Raw genomic sequence first — 15,050 nt, forward strand, 5'->3', positions numbered from 1 at the left:
GTATAAATGGTTTAGCAAAAAAAAAAAGGTAGGTAATGGTGGGGAAGAGTAGGGAACAATAACTGAAAGTATATGCCCTGATGCTGGGACAATGGCATAATTTACTGTTAGGGAAAGCCCATTTCATATTTAAAATTTATTAGACAGTCAACAAAATCATTCAGTTGCTTAGCAATCAAATGATTGTCTTCTTCCCTCTCTCCTCCCTCCCTCCCTCCCTCCCTCCCTCCCTCCCTCTCTCCCTCCCTTCCTTCCTTCCTTCCTTCCTTCCTTCCTTCCTTCTTTCCTTCCTTCCTTCCTTCCCTCAATCCCTCCCTCCATCCCTTCTTCCCTCCTTCGCTCCCTCCTTCCTTCCCTCCTTCCTTCCTTCCCTCCTTCCTTCATTCCTTCCTTCCTTCCTTCCCTCCTTCTCTCCTTCCTTCCTTCCTTCCTTCCCTCCTTCCTTCCCTCGTTCCGTGGTTCCCTCCTTCCCTCCTTCCTTCCCTCCTTCCTCCTTCCTTCCTCCATCCCTCCCTCCCTCCCTCCCTCCCGTCCTTCCTTCCTTCCTTCCTTCCTTCCTTCCTTCCTTCCTTCCTTCCTTCCTTCCTTCCTTCCTTCTTCCTTCTTCCTTCCTTCTCTTTTCTATTTTCCTAAGTTATTAAGAGTAATTCAAGGAGTACTAACAAAATGAATTGCCATTAGGTACACTTTGTCATTTTTCAAAGGAGAATCAAAACAATGTTTGTCAATGAATGTCCAAAATCACCATGTCCATGTTTAATCATAGGCTCCGGCCTGACCACCTTTTCCTACTGCAACTGTATGCAATATTTCTAGGAATTTTGAGTACAAAAGGAGCAACAGAAAACCAAAGTAATGCTCTCCTCCTGGTGCTTATTTTGTTTGATTTGCAGACCACGGAGGTCACACACATAACAAAATAACTTCAATTTTCCATTGTGATGGATATGGAGTAATTGTGCCTATGCTAGTAGGCATCATAATATCAGTATTTGTCCTCATACCTGTAAAAACACAACAGTGGCCTTCTCCCCTTAAACTCTGAAGCAATTCTAATAACGTGCAGGATCATATTTCTCCTAGCAGAAGGGTTTAACTTTCACCTGATTTAAGCAACAAAATATCCCTCAAAGATGCCTAAGGCCTTTCTGTAATTAACATAACTGCATTTAGATGCTATTCATGACTGATAATTCCAACACCTTGTGCAAAAAAAAAAGGTTGCATGCTGTAAACATTATAAACATATTCAAATAAGCTTAACACAATCTGCCATGCTTATTTCTGCCTAGATCATGGACCAGCGAAATGGTTAATGCAAATGGATTTATAATTTGCTTTGGGGGGCCAGTTTCTTCTCCTTATTTATTAGCCCAGCTGATGGGGCAGATTTGATGAGGCACTTCTGGAATAATTGAGTCATCACACAAAGAAGGCTGCTAGCATTCAGAGTGGTTTTATCAGCAGCAAGCAGGCCTGATTACTGACAATTACACTCTGATCCGGTGATGGAGGAGAAAGAGCCAACGAGTGGGAAATGTCCGTGTTTCTATCCAGGAATAATTTCTACATTCATTTTACATGCTAAGTGTTTCCTATCTCTGCATAATAAACTGTAAACAGGAATAGATGGCACAATGTCCCTTAATATTTCCTGGTAATGAAGACACAAATGTACAGTGAGTGCTGATAAATATAGATGAAACATAAGCTATTCTCCCAGTCTGTATTGTTACCTTTAAAACAAATGCATTTTTGTGGTAAAAGCATAATCATAGCTAATGCAAAAAAATGACAGAAGATTGAAGCTGTCCTTGTAACTACATAGAAACTTTGTAAAAGTCCTGTTAATCACTGAGGCTTTAAAGGCTCACGAGCTGAAGGTGAAATACTGGAAAGTACATCATTTGGTTTCTCAACAGTCAACTGTGTAAGAACTCGTTTGGTTAGACACAGCAAAGGAGAGCAGCAACACTGACCTCCATTAACACTTCAGTGTGAACACATCTCAATGCTAAACTGGAAAACAATGAAACTGGCACTAGAAGACATCTTCACTATGATAGATTCCCATTTCCCTCCCATCAGGCCTTTAAAATGAGAATGTTTATAATGAATAATAAAGTTAGACCCAAGATTGCATGAGTTCTTATGTGTAGCAATCTGTTATTGCCTTTAGTATGCTATTTTTTAAACAACTTAGATATGACATGGTTTATTAACAAAATGCTATAAGCAGACTCTATCTCCTGTAGATGTTGTATTAAGCCAGTTTCCTCCCAGATTCAGAATATGGTGGCAACGCTCAAAGAAAAGGAAGACACCACATTAGCATTCTTCTTAACATGTTGATACAGATTTCATTTTTTAAAAAATGTTCACATCCTGTTTATCGAGAAATTCTCTCTCTTTTAAAGTCAATCAAGTATGAAACCCTATATAATAAACCTGTTAGGTTTGTTTGCTTAATCTCGCCTCTTTTAAGCTCCTTCCTGGCTTACAAGGAAATAAAAGTTATCCTCTGTTCTGTGGTAACTATGGAAACTGTTTCATTAAACTAACCACTTAACTTCAAGGCTTGTGTTGTAACTAAATGTGCTATTTTGAGTAAAACTACACCAAATGGCCTTATAATGTCAAAACATTTTTAAGAAAGTTCAAAGAGCACTTGTTGATTTTCAAAAGCTCAACCTTTTTTTTACTTCAAATGGAATTTTCTTTTTAAGCTCATGTTACTTTGCTGTATTGAAGGAAGAACACATACTTGGTATCTTTGGATAGTCTTCATTTCCTTCTACTTCTAGAAACCTAACTTATCCTTCCATGGTACAAAGTAATAGACATATATATATATATATATATAATATTTACATATATATTTTATACAAACATATATATGAATGCATTTATTTGGCATTATTTTATCAGCAATAAGTTTCCTTTTCATGAAGAATGTTGGCTATAAAGATAAAGAATTATGGAGCCATAATCAATAGAATATGGAGAATTTTAAATGACTTTTTGAGCATGATATGAAATTTACCACTATCAAAAAAAAAGATGAAGAACAATACAACTGCCAAAACAAAACAACATTGGGTTCCTGGCAGATCTGCCTTGGGTTCTTCTGGCACAAAGCTACATTTTCTGTTTCTCTGTCTCTGTCTTTCTCATTCTCTTTCTCCATTTCCCCCTCTCCCTTGCTCTGGTTCTATTTTTCTGTCTCTTTGTCTCTGTCTCTGCCTGTGTCTCTTTGTTTCTCTCTGCCTTTTTTATTCCTTATTTTTATACTGTTATAAAAAGAATATTCACATCATTATAAAGGTTCCCAGGAATAGTGACTAAAATTATTTACCAACAAAATTAATTGAGAGAATACAAAAGGAAAAAAAGTAGCTAGTGTTGGTTAGATAGTGACCAAATGAATACTTTCAACTGCCTACATGACCAAGAATCCAAATAAGGATCCCAATGATTTAACAAGAGTATTAAAATTAAAGATACCTTGCATACAGTTGATAACACAAAAATATTTGTTAGTTTGATTTGCAATTGAAGTTCATATCATTTTAAAATGTCTGGACAGTAAGACCAATCAAATACCACCCAACAACTATTTCCAAAGGATTACTCTTTATATTTTATATTTACTGATCTCTGTACCTGTTGCTTTTCCCCAAGGAAAATATAAACTCCCTGAGTTCTGGCATACAGTCAGTACTTAATAAATGTTTGCTGAATTGAACTGATTTGGCAGGAAACATCTTCCATAGTTATTTCTCTTTTTTGGATGGTATTACTAAAATGGCAGATTCAGTTTCTGTTCCAGATATAGTTTACCTATCTATATTCTAGCGAATTTTGGAGCTCTATTCTTGGTGACAAAATGGAGAGATGAAGGCTAGATGATAATGTATTTAAGTGGAATCAACCTGGTTAACTGATCCCAAGAATAGGTAATTAATGATTCAATGGAAGAAAATCTCCAATGGAGTGCCTTCCAGATCAGTATTTGGTCCTACATTGTTGAACATTTTTACTAATGGCCTGGAGAAAGGCATAGATGGCATACTTACTACATTTGCAGATGACACAAAGCTGAGATGCATAACTAATACATTGGAAAACAGTCAAGATTCAGAAATTGAGGAGGGGAATTTAGTAAGTGTTAGTGAAAAAGTACAAACCTTTAAGAGGAAAAAATGATGTGAAAGGGGGGTAGAGTTAGATTTTTTTCCTTTTCATCACGCACTCCTACCCCTGAAATTTTATCTTGAATATTACTATTGTAGACCTTCTACAAACTTAAACATCAGAGAGGTAGTTTCTAATTTATTCCCTTCTTGCCTTTCCATAACTGAACGTCTTAAATGTCAAGAAAGACAAAAGTTTATAAAAAGGAATAAACATCTTTTTTTTCCCTCTAGAGTTCTGATTTCATCTGTATCAGGAAAGGCTGTCAAGGAACTTTCCTTTTTCATTGCAGATCAGCATCTTCTTTGTAGTTTTAGAGATTACCCTATGAGCACAAAGAACTAACTGACTTGTCCATTGTCACTCAATCACTGCATGTCAGAGACAAATTTGAACCTAAATATCCTAACTCCAGGGGCTGTTCTTTATTTACTGTTCCATGCTGCCTATATATATATATATATATATATATATATATATATATATGTATATATATATATACATATATATATATATATATATAATTTAACATCATGGCTTTTTATAGAAAAGAATATGATCTTTTCTCTGACTTGTTTAATTGTAAGTACATTTATAGGCATTTGAAGCTTATTCATAACTTGTTAGAATGGATTTTCCAGGTATTTTGCATCTTCCTTTAAATATTAAAGAAAGAGTAACATGACTTTCCCCAAATGATCACTATTGCGGTGGCCATTCTCTGGAATATAGAATAGCATATATTATCAGTAAAGAACATGAAGTGCATTTTGTTTGTACAGTTGATAAAAATGATGTAGCTTTATCAGATGTAGCTCTGGGAAGGGGTAAGGAAGAGAGACAATTTGGATAAGGTAACTTCAGAAAACTTAAGTGGAAAATTGTTACATATAATAGGTAAAATAAAATAGCTTTACAAATTTTTAAAAAATGACATAGCATAGTCTAAAAATATTTGGAATGGATGATTTTACTTCAGCAAAAGGAGTATTTTCTGTCATTCCTCTGTTGTTTTACCCATTTGAACCTTGGTGAGTTTAAATATAGACTGCTAATAGTTCAAACATAAAAAAGCATTGCATTTGCAAAATTTTTATTTGGAAAACTAGTCTGAAATTTGGATGTAGAGGAGACCATAGAAACTAAAGATCTTTGAACTGGTTATAGGTTATTTTAGGACTGTACAAAAAGAAGTTTTGCTCCTCAGGGTTGTATCAGCAACATCTAAGAAAAATTTTGAATTCCAAAAACTGTTTTATTTCCATTCCATAATATGAACTATTGACTTTCTTAAATTGATCAATTTTGTTGCGTGTAAAAGTATATCTGCAGTTATTTTTCTCCCTCCCCTTTGCCCTTTCTCTCTCCTTTCACCTATACTTATCTAGGTTGGGCAAGTTTTTTTTTCTTTCTTTTAAGTCATTAAGGTTCTTTCGGTAAGATGCCTCTATTTAGCAAGTCCAATAGATTGAGCTCAGATATATTTATGAACAGTATCTTAAAGATGCCACATTAGCAATGTGGCCCTTCTATAATGAGATAACACCAACACTTGTTATAAAATATTCATATTTCTAAAAACGGGGGAGTGGCTTGGAATTTCCCCAAAGTTAGGACAATATTTCCTTTGACATAGCCTTTACTTACCTTCCCTAAATTATAGGAGATATGAACTTATAACTCTGCATTGCTGTGGATGGGAAACATCGCCAAAGCAAAAAGGGAAAGAAAAGAAAAGAAACAAAGTTAATCAAATAGTGATGATCAACAATTTATTTTCTGTTCATGAAAAACATATGATTTGCACATAATTCTACATACCGGGAAATAGCACTAAGTTGGGGAAGGTCATTTATTCAGGTTTACTATATTCACAATAAAAAGACCTCCCATAGAAAGAAAAACAGGTGTGTACTGTTATTCAAAAATGTCTTTTAAATTGAAGTTGCTTTGTCCTGCAAGTATATTTGAGAACCTTTTTTGTGAACACACCTGAGAGTGAAAGTGAATTATCTATGACTTTTTTTTTAAAGAATCAGTGGTTTAACACTAATTTCTAATCAGATCCTACAGAAAGGAACAGCTCGCATGGCAGCTGTACTTTTCCCAGGGTTAATTACCTTTCACTGCTCTCTACTAATGAGTCAGCTGTTCCTGTCATCACACAGCTACACTGTGTTCATCTGTAGCTCGAGCTGTGGACAAACAGTAGCTATAGTCCTGTTTAAATACTGGTGAAAAAAAAACTTTTAAATTCCTTTCATTTCATGGAAGAATATTTTTTGAGTATGCTGAAGTGCATACATATGCCAGTTCTTTTAAGGTCACTGGACTCCCCACCAAATGCCTAAAAACCCCAGAACTCAAAGTGAAGTCAACTTCATTTAACTGAATTCATAGTATTGAGTGTGACCCTATTGGGAGTGATTACAATTTTACAGATTTCACTACTGTTAGAAAATCCACAAAACATTGCATTAGGGAGAGTCAGATTTGAAGTTAGGAATGTTGACAATAAAACACACAAAACTCACTTCTAATGATTCATAAAGTGAACTCGAGAGTTTATTTTCATCCATCTATTGAGACAGTTGAGAGTATTTTTAGGGGGACTTTCATTTTCTCAATTATTTTTTCTGATGTGGATTTTACTGAGTATACCAATGAGCCTTTGGCTTCAGTTCTGAAACTCTGGGCCCAAAATGCATATGCATCTTTACTCTTTTCTCCTTCCTAGAATAGGGTCAAATATATATACTCTTTCCAGCTTTGCCTCTGGGGCCCAAGGAGCCTAAAGGTTCCTACTCTGTCTTCAACTTGTTTCTGAGAAAAGTAATGATGATTGAATTGACACCATTGTCCCTTTATTAGTTGAGAGTAATCATCATCAGATACTACAAGGTACTCAGCTCCCCAAAGGCTGCAGTCACACAGACCTGGGAAAAGGAGCAGAAACTGAACATTCAAGAGCAGTTTGAAGCTATCTTTTTTTTCTGTTCTACTCTTAGTGATTCTTTTATAAAGCTCTCTGTTGGAAGAGAACTGAGAAGTGACTGGTAAGCCTGTCACTGAAGTATGCTCTGAGCATTCTCTATATATCTTATTGGACTTCATCCAATTCTGAGAAAAAAAGCCATTTATGGCAGCAAAGCAATAGCAATCACCTGCTGCTTTATCACGTATGCTATTATTTAATATGAGTATACAAAATGCACAATTGAGTCCTTACAAAATAATGAAACTTTCTGAAAGCCTAAAGCAGAGGATAAATTAATTAAACATACATTATAAAGACCAACCAAATGTCAAGCAACAAAGATTTTCATGAAATCTCAAACCTAATATCATCCACAGCGGACCACTGAGTTCCTTTGTAACAGTGTCATTTTGTGGCAGAGTGAAAATATAGAAAGTTCTTGTCCATTTGTTGCTAGCTGTAGAAACAGATTATATTGAGTGCTTTTGGAAGATGACAATATCTTAAAATAATCATTTCTGAGAGCACATTGTTTCAGAAACAGCATGTTACAATGTAAAAGTATGAAACATAGAACTGGGGAGTCATAGCACACTTGAATATAGCAGAACTGTTTACAAATATTTGGGAAATGTTTAACAAGATAAATAAACTTACAGTAAGACATAGTTACTACATTTTAAAACTAAGCCAATATGTGGATTACAGTTATCCTTAGGTATGGGTTAGTAGTCTCCATCTCTATTTGGGTTTGACACCTTTGTATAATGGTTAGAGTTCTAACTACAATTATGACCTGGTTTCAAATGTTCAAATCCTATCTCTGCCACTTCCTGTCTGTGTGATCTTGGACAAATCTCTTAGTCTCTCTTAGCTTGTTTCCACATCTATAAAATGGTAATAAAGAACGTTATTGTGGAGTGTTAAAAGAGATAATATATATAAAGCACTTTGTATGTCTTACAGTAATGCATAAATGGAAGATATTATTTTATAACTTTGTGAAGAGTTTTTGGTGAGATTATTTTTAAGAAAAAGAGGCATGTCACTAGTTAGTACTAACATGATCAAAGAAAATTAATTTGTGGTGAACTGTTTTACAAAGAGATAGAAAGGGAATGAAACTATCAGCATATTGGGTTAGAATCAAACTCCTTACTCTTCATGTGTTTCTTAGTGGGCATTTTGAGTGCTTTTGCAAATAATATGCATTTCTTGGACTGACAGTTTAAGAAAATATAATCAGGTACTCTGAAGCAATAACTTACCAGAGGGATATCCCAGAGGAATAGTGAGAGAATCTAATTCAATATGGGAAAGGTGAGTATAGTTATCTGAGAGCAGAATGGTAATAGAAAGTGAAACAAGAGGATGCCTAACTTCAGAGCTTCCTGTCTTGTAAGGAAATATGACATGTATATATTCCCCAAGGGCATTAGAGAGATCCAAGCAAAGTGTTCTGTGAGGTCACAGACATAGATTTGGAAGGCATCCTAGGTATCCACTAGGGTCAACAATTCCAATCTTTTCTTTCTGCAGATGAGAAAACTGAGGTCCAGAGATGTTAAAGGACTTATTCAATAATAGATCTAGGATTCCAACCCAGTTCCTCTTGTCCCCCAAATCCAGTGCTCTTCCCATAATATCATGCTGCTGTCATCTGATGGAGAAAACCATTACAATCAGAAGAAAGTAAGGTGGAAAGGTGATAGATCCCTTCATCTAACATGTGTTCTCACCCACTTGGAGATCCTAGAGCAGTGTCTAGATGACCATTCTTTGGTATATTATAGTGGGAATTCCTTTTATGTATGCATTGGACTAGATGCCCAGTGAGGTCCCTTCAACCTTTTTGAAACTGAGAGTCTGGAATTCTTCTTCATGGTGGAGATGAAGGATAGGGAAGCAAGATACAATTATAATCCTAAGGTTTCAGGGTAAATTAAGGTGACAGATAGAGAGGTGTGCTGTAAACATTTGGAGAAAAGACCTCCAGAAGACTGGCCACATAGCCTCTGAATATTAGTAATAGCATGGTCCAGATAGAACTCAATTGGAAGGGTGGCTTAAAACTTATTATACTTTATTCCCCCCTCACATGCACTATATTCCAGCCAAATTGGCCTACTGCCTATGAAACACATCGACATTCCACTTCCCATCTCCTGTGCCTTTGCATAGGCTCTCCCTGTGGCCTGGAATGCTCCTCCTTCTTCCCACTGACTCTTGGAATCTGTAGTTCTTTTCAAAGCTCAGCTCAAGTGCCACTTCTTATATGAGAGCTTTCTTAATTCCTTTCAGCTATTATTCCACCACTTCAATCTATCTATGTATCTATGTATCTATGTATCTATGTATCTATCTATGTATCTATCTATGTCTATGTATCTATGTATCTATGTATCTATGTATCTATCTATCTATCTATGTCTATCTATCTATCTATCTATCTATCTATCTATCTATCTATCTATCTATGTCTATCTATCTCTCTATCATCTCTCTCTCTCCTCTCTCTCTCTCTCTCTCTCTCTCTCTCTCTCTCTATCAATCATTCTCCCTAATAAAAACAAGCACCTTAAAATAGGGACTCTTTTCTTATAATATCCCCACAGTATAGATCATTTTCTGAGACAGAAGATTGGATTGGTTCTTTCAGTAATATGGAGAATTCCTACCAATATAGGTCAACACTTTTGTTGCGACTTATAGTCTTATAGAGTTACTTGGGGGAAGAGAGAGATTAAATGATTGGTTTCAAGTTGCACGGTTGGTATGTAACTGAGGCAGAATTTGAACTTGGCACCTTTTGATAAGAAGACAGTTTTTTTTATCTACTAAACCATGGTGCCTTTCACTTGGAACAAAGTAGGAACTTAATAAACATTTGCTGATTGAATGAATGAATGAATGAATGAATGAAGTGAGGTCAAGCCTTCATTTTGGAAGGCACATTTCATTTACTAGCATGTATGTCCACCATAAGATTTTCATTAGCAAATATATTTTTAAAATCTGCATCACCCTTGAATGCTTTTGAGCAATTTAGAGAAATGATGTCATTTCTAAGTAATTTGGAATTACACCAGTGTAACTAACCCTTTCAATTCAAATATGTCATCACAGATAAAGGATGAATATAAATATATATGCACATGCACATACATGTGTATACACGTGTCTGTTTCTGTGTATGTGTGTGTGTATAGGCTCCTTGGGCCAGCATTTGGAAATTGGAGTGGGGGACAGTCACCATATTATGTAGAGAACATGTGTCAGGGAGGGAGCCTATTCTATTACAAATACTTTTGTTGCACAATGCAAAAAATAACAAATGAATTGTTCAGAATTGTGGTAGAGGAAGGCATCATGTTATACTTTCCCCTCAAATATTCCATTTTTCCTAACTTCCATATTTCTGTTGAGGGCATTCTTTTCCCCCCCAAACCCTTATGTTCTATCTTAGAATTGATACTAAGCAATTGCTTCCAAGGCAGAAGAACAGTAAGTGCCAAGCAATTGGGGTTAGGTGACTTGTCCAGGGTCACACAAGCTATGCCAGATTTTATCCACGACCTCCTATCTCCAGACTTTGTTCTCTATCCACTAAGCTACCTAGTTGCCCCTGTTGAGGGCATTCTTGTAATGACCTAGGTCATCCATATCTATACAATCATACTCTAGTTTTCTGTCTCCCTTACCAACTACTCCATATCCAATTAGTTGTCAAGTCCTGTAAATTTTACTTCCACAATGTCTCTCATTTTTACTCCCCCCCCCCGTCTCTCTCCTCACATCTTTCTCCCTTGTTGAGACATTCTTCACCTCACTTTGAACTTTTGCAATAGCCTCCATATTGGTCTCCTTGCTTCTAGTCTCCCTCACATGGCATAGCTATCAAATTGATATTCCTAAAGCACAGATTTGACAATGTTATACCCCAGCTGATAAGTTCAAGAAACTCCTTTTGAATCTAGGATAAGACATACAAAAAGATATATATATATATATATATATATATATATATGTTTCCATATATATCTTTGGGAGGCACAAAATAGTGTCTTATCAGGAAGACTTCTCTTCTTGAGTTCAGATGTGACCTCAAACACTAACTGTGTGACAATGGGCAAGTCACTTAACCCTTTTAGCCTCAGTTTCCTAATCTGTAAAATGAATTGGAGAAGTAAATGGCAAATCACCCCAGTATCTCTGCCAAGAAAACTTCAAATGGGGTCACAAAGAGTTGGATATAACTGAACACATTTTGTAATAGGTATAATTTTACTTGTCCTATTTGATGCCTAGCAAAGCAGATAATAATATATTTTCTTTCCTTTGTTTTGAAAACTCTTACCTTTTGTCTTAGAATTATTATTCCAAGGCAGAACAGTAAGCAGTAGGCAATTGGGAATAAGTGACTTCCCCAGGGTCATATAGCTGGAAAATGTTTGAGGTCACTTTTGAACCCAAGACTTTCTGACTAGTCCTGGCTCTCTATCCACTGAACCATCTAGCTGCCCCTCATAATACATTTTCAGCAATTCTGTGGGCTCAAGCTTATATCAGAATAAAGCCTTATGAATTAAAAATAGCGTGAAACCCTATAACTAATGATATTCCTATTGTATATGGCATCTTCACTACAAAGGTATATATTGAAGACTAAGGATATATTATTTAAAAAACCTTCAGTGAGTGAATGGCATTGTAAGAATGAAAAGTGATAACATAACAGGAAGTGCTGTAAACACCCAAAAGGAAAAAGGACTCTGGATAGATTGAAATGAAAGGAATAAGTGTCATTTAATGTAAATACAAATTACAACTTCCATGAAAAATGAACTAGAGCAATATGTAGAAGACTATATTTATACTTTAAGTCACAAGGTAATAGAATTTTTAAAAAGTTAAGCTTTTCAACTGGGTATGTCACAGCCAAACAAACTAAACTTTCATTCATTTCTTCAAATTGTTAGTACAGCTTCTTCTAACATAACTTTAGAGGTAATAAACTTGAAACTTTGCACCAAGGAATAGAGAGAGCTTGGACACAGTTTTAAAACTGGTAATAAGCATTAAAATCTCCAAGACATGAAAACAGTAAAGACCTGAAACATATTGGAGGAAATTTATTGAACTTTTCAGAGGAATCACACTCATAGCCATGGGACCACAAGTAGTTAAAAAAACAAACAACTGGGAAATGTTTAATAAAAGAAATACAAATACAATACAACATAGATGATAGTCATTTGTGGCTTTCTAAGTCATTATGTAGTCTTTAGGGTTCCCATTTCTATTTCAGTTTGACAGTCTGCCAAGCAACAAAAATGCCATGGGGTTAAAAATAACAACTCTAATGCAATTCAAATATGAAGCTGGGGCTTAATATATGTTTCCTAATGATAATGATGATGATCACAAGTAGACTGTGAGCTCCTTCAGGGCAGGGACTGTCTACTGTCTCTGTTTCCCCAGAACTTTGCAGAGTGCCTAGTACATAGTAAGTCCTTAATAAATGCATGCTGACTGACTAGAGAAAGAAATTGACAAATATCTTCCTTCAAGAAATAATCAATTAGGAAACAAATGGCTATTTTAAAGACAAAAGTAGAAGATCAAGTTTTACTAAGACAAGAGGGAAGCAAACTAAAAACAAATTAGGAGAAATACAAGATGTTTCCAAAAGTCTTAGTACTATTAAAAGCTAATAACCTATTAAAGTTTAAAGATTTGGGGGCCACTCTACAGACTGACAGCATTTCAGTTAGAATAAACTACTTTTTTCCACTTATATATCATAAGCTCTGGTTGAAGGCTGTATTGCCAGTAGAAAGGAACACTAGATTTGGACATAGAGGATCTGCATTTAAATCCTGCTTCTGTCACTGAGTACCTAGTCACCTAGAGAACATTATGCTCTCTCTTTGTGCTTCAGTTACCTCCTCTGAAAAATGAGTTGTTGGACTAATTCAAAGTCCCCTAAAGTTCCTTCCCAGACTAAATCTGTGATCCTTTGAAGTGGTTCTTTTCATCCCATAAACAAGTCACAGTTGGGTTTTATTGTCCCTTTGCTTGAGTTTTCCCATGAGGAATGCCATCTATTTTTCCTTTGTCTATAGAAGTTCTTTATTTCTGACAAAGATCAGGTTGACTCTCACCTCCTTCATGGAAATTGTGGGATTACTGAATTCTCTTAGTTCTCAGTCAGGCATTGAAGGAGATAGAGAGGTTCCTCTTCAAGAACCAGAGAGGGATTAATACATTTCCACCCACCCCCTTTTTAGTCCTTACCTTCTGTCTTAGAATCAATATTAAGCATTGGTTTCAAGGCAGGAGAAGGACAAGAACTAAGTAATTGGGGTTGAGTGACTTTCCCAGGGTCACACAGGTAGCAAGTGCCTGAGGTCACATCTGAACCTAGTACCTCCTGTCTCAAGGTTTGGCTCTCTATCCATTGAGTCACCGAGAAGCCCCACTGGGTTGATTCTTGCTCTCCTCTCATAACTAAAGTGTGCTTAGAACTTGGTCTGTAGTAAGTCTTTAATAAATGCATATTGATTGACTTATTCCAGATTCTGCCATGGAATGTCTCTTTTGGCAAGTGATCTCTTCTCCTTTCTATCGGAAGGCTCACAAATTTTCAGGTTTGAATGACAGTGAATCCTAGTCTACAGCAGTTGTTCAACCTGTTTGACCATCATCTAGAGTCATCCTGACAGAGGCTAAAGAGATCATAGGATACTAGATCTGGGTCTGAAAGACCCTCTCGTTTTACATATGAAGTCATTGAGGTGCCCAAAGAAAGTAAGTGACTGGCCTAAGATCACAAATGCAGTAAGAGTCAGAATTTGAATTTGGTCCTCTGATTCTAGATTTAGCATTTCCATCACATCACACTGGTGCTTAGGCTTGGTTTGTGCCATTGTTCCTGGGCTTTCTCATCCTATGACACCTCCCTAAATGAGTTCCATTGCTGAATTCTGTTGCAATTATAGTCTGTTCCACAAAATTTAGCACTTCATTATATATTACTATTTTTTCACTCCTGTTTCATAGTCTTTGGTCTTGTCTCTTGGCCTCAGATCTAAGTACCCTGAAAACATACTATATATTAGAAAGAAACTAATATATAGAAAGGGGAAAAGAATTACAAGTTGAAAATACTACATTCTAGTCATGACTCAGTCACTAAATAGATATACAACACTGAGCCTAGTTCAAATCATGGCTCTGCTACTTAGTATCTATATTGCTTTGGACAAGTCATTTAACCTCTTTTGGCCTCAGTTTTCTCATCTGTAAAATGAGGAGAGTGACCTCTGACTTCTTTTCTATTATAAATTCATAATCCTATAATTCAATGATGAGATGACCTAGAAATCAGGACCTAGATGGCCTTTTTTACTTTACATTATTGAAATTCAGTGTCCACATCTGCAAAATGAAGAAGTTGTAACTGAGCTTATCTTCTAAGAGGCAATTAGACAGGACAGTGGGTGGAGCATTGGGCCTGAAATCAGGAAGATCTGAGTTCAAATCCTCAAACACTTACTAGTTTGTGACACTGGGCAAGTCACTTAATCTCTATTTGCCTCTGTTTCTTTATCTGCAAAATGCAGATAACAATATCACCTATCTTGCAGGTACATTGTGTGAACCAAATGAGATCTTTGTAAAATAGTTAGCCCAGTGTCTGACACATAGTAAATGCTATATAAATGTTTATTTCCTTCCCTCCTCTCTTTCTCCATATATCTGCTCTCCTTCTGATGTCAGAATTTCTTTTATTTTTAAACCCATATCTTCTGTCTTAGAACTGATACTAAATATTGGTTCTAAAACAGAAGAGCAGTGAAGGCTAGGCAATTGGGGT

The 15,050-nt window shown here is 36.0% G+C and overlaps 1 protein-coding gene across 11 annotated transcripts in view; it reads right to left on the bottom strand.

Annotated features, from left to right (window-relative positions):
* ST18 (ST18 C2H2C-type zinc finger transcription factor) overlaps positions 1-15,050 on the bottom strand; it is a 349,790-nt gene that overhangs the window by 151,813 nt on the left and 182,927 nt on the right. For 7 of the 11 annotated variants that reach the window (XM_056823905.1, XM_007487134.3, XM_007487137.2 and 4 more), the window contains exon 2: positions 5,842-5,884. The exons of the other annotated variants lie outside the window; for them this stretch is intronic. The gene's annotated coding sequence lies outside the window, so the exon portion shown is untranslated. The remainder of the gene's footprint in view (positions 1-5,841; positions 5,885-15,050) is intronic. 11 annotated transcript variants of the gene reach the window in all.

This window comes from Monodelphis domestica, chromosome 3 (genome assembly GCF_027887165.1).
Source record: "Monodelphis domestica isolate mMonDom1 chromosome 3, mMonDom1.pri, whole genome shotgun sequence".
NCBI lineage: Eukaryota > Metazoa > Chordata > Mammalia > Didelphimorphia > Didelphidae > Monodelphis > Monodelphis domestica.